This window comes from Nematolebias whitei, chromosome 1 (genome assembly GCF_014905685.2).
Source record: "Nematolebias whitei isolate Nwh7 chromosome 1, NemWhi1, whole genome shotgun sequence".
Classification (NCBI taxonomy): Eukaryota; Metazoa; Chordata; class Actinopteri; order Cyprinodontiformes; family Rivulidae; genus Nematolebias; species Nematolebias whitei.
In genome coordinates, this window is record NC_056498.1 from 85495652 (window position 1) to 85498409 (window position 2758).

The 2758-nt window shown below is 42.0% G+C and overlaps 1 protein-coding gene across 1 annotated transcript in view; it reads left to right on the forward strand.

Moving 5' to 3' along the window:
* pitx3 (paired-like homeodomain 3) overlaps positions 1-2758 on the forward strand; it is a 23127-nt gene that overhangs the window by 18229 nt on the left and 2140 nt on the right. The window lies entirely within an intron of this gene.

A 2758-nucleotide genomic window follows, 5' to 3' on the forward strand; every position in this document is an offset into this window, starting at 1 on the left:
AAAAAAAAACTAGAATATGATGCTTGCATCATATTCTAGTTTTTTTTTCATATTCTATGATTTTTTTTACAGCCCCCTGTTCTCAATAAAAGCAGAGGTGGGTGCAAATGAACAATTTTCATCTTCTAGACCAAGGTTTTTACAGAGAACATCTTGAAAAATATGAAGAACAAAATACAGATTTCCATTTATTAATGACACTTCTGCATTCATCTTATTTGGAAGAACTAGAACCACAAAGAGCCACGGTCTTTCGATGTACTCACCATTTAACATCTTGCGTTTAAAGTGAGATTTGGAGAAGTGACACTTTTGATGCTTGTACACCTGTTCCGATGCTTGAAAGCTAACATTCATATTTTGACAACTCTCCGGTCCTCGCTCAGCCCAGTAAGACCGCATGGACTCGTCAATTTCCCCCCAATGCGCAGGATCGGTACTGTACGGATCCACAGTCGTCTTTCTATCTGCCGAAGAAGATCCCGCTTCCACCGACTCTGACTCCACAGACGCCAGTCCAGCCACCGACTCAGTCACAGTTAAAGGTTCTGGCGGGATCGTAGTGCCGGTGTTAGCAAAGCTAAGGGTTTGAGGAGCGGGGGATAATGATGTTTCTGCTCCATCTCCACTAACAGGTTTAAAAAAGCCTGTCAGTTTAGGCAATTTGTTTGTCGCCTCTTTGTCGCGATGCTCTTTTTCTTTTCTCTTCCTTCTTTTCTGCGCTCCGCTGTCATATTTTCTGTTGTCCGCCATTGTAAAATAATATTCCCTGACGCTCCTCCCCAATGCGTAAGATGCGTCAAAAGTGGACCAATAACAAGCAAGCATTCAAGATGGACGTTTGCCAGAACAAATTGGAACATTTTTCATCGGTGCTGTCAAAATCATCATAGTCATTGATTAAATTCTGACACTATCCATTCACAAAAACATAAAACATCCTTCGGGGCCCCTGAAATGCCGGGGCCCCGGGCTGCAGCCCCGGTAAGCCCCTGCTAAAATCCGGCTCAGGATGGGACACACATCAGAGGCAATGAGGGGTTCAGTGTAGAGTTGCATTCGGGTCCAAAAATTCTGACCTGACCTGGCCCCAGCCCATAGCCATCATTTCTGAACCCCACCTAACCTGACGAATTAACAGTAATTACAGGTCCGAACCTGAACACCCTCCCACCCCTTGACATTTTTAATTAAGCTTTGTCTGCTTATACAGTTATTAATAGCCAGCGGACGTGCGCGGCTGAGGGGGCAGAAGATCAAAACCGAGGGGGTATTTGTCCTTTCATGGCCGTCATAGCATATTAAATCCCTGCTTCTGCCTGCATTCTGCATTATCCAGACACGGACCCTGCTCTGACATGTCAGATATTTTGTGATCTCACCTATTTGGGTCATTGGCCGCTCATGTCCGCTGAGTGCAGCGGCTGAATTAAAGTCCATTTGGGCTGATGGATCTCTGGCAGTAGTCCGTCTGAAGCTTAACTGAACTTTTTACCTCTTTCAAGGCCGGTCAGCACACGGTCAAATGGCCGCATGCAGCTGGTGAATGTATGGCAAGCCATTGTGCCATATAACTGGATCATCAGCAGCACGCGTTCACTGACGCAATCAAAAGCCTGACACCAACCCGGCCTGCACATTAAGCACATTATTATGGCCTGGCCCTAATTTGGGTTGGGCGGGGCCGGGCTCCGGGTTCGGGTTAGAAATGACAGCTCTAGTTCAGTGTCTTGCCCAGGGACACTTCAGCATGTGACTGCTGGTGGAATTGATCCCCCAACTCTCCAATTTGAGGACGACTGCTCTAAGCACTCAGCCACAGTCGCACCAAAGATATCTTGAGTTTGATCTTTTATAATTAAAGTGCTTGACCTTTTTCTTTACCAAGCAGAGTTCTTTGTTTCTATTAGAAACCAACCTGTTTTGCCACAGTACTCTCAATACAATGTAGTATAGTCCCTCCCACCTTGTGCATGTGCATATTTGTCTTTTTTCAAATTTGTTTATTCCGTTTCTTTTTGTTAGTTGATTATTATTATTATTTTTTGTATAATTAGGAAATGCTACTGGATGCATCAAATTTCCCCTCTGGAATTGATAAAATATCTCCATCCATCCATCCATCCATCCATCCATCCATCCATCCATACCTCCATACATTCATACATACATATGTAACAGTTATGGGCTAGGCAGCTAACTGTGGCGACAAAAGCAGCATCAGAAGATTGTCCTTTTAAGGAGCCTGAGGTGTGAATGAAAACAGGAGGCAGTGTTCTTAGTTTTGGTGTATATATATTGAGTGATTTGAATAAAAACAAACAATAACAACAGTATGATGAGACAAGATCATCGACTCAGAATAAATTAATTCCAAAATCATAAAGTCCATTGTCCTTTTTCCTAGCTCGCCATCTTCAGATCCGGATGAGGATCTGATCCAACAAGAGGGGGGGGAAAAAAAACCTGACCTAAAAGGTCAGAAGAACCCATTAAGCATTTTATCAAAAACAATCATGTACAAACATACAAATGAAATAATTAAATTCAGGCATTGGCTTATGAATAGATTCCTAATAATTTGACATGATCAAACATCTCAATAATCAGGTTAAATTAACCATAATTTAAATAAAGTAAAACAAAAAAAGAGCATAAATCATATTTGAAGCTATTCAATTTAAGGTTGTCAATTTAAAGTTAAAGTCAAGGTTAAAGTCAAGGTTAAAGTCAAAGTTAAAGTCAAAGTTAAAGTCAA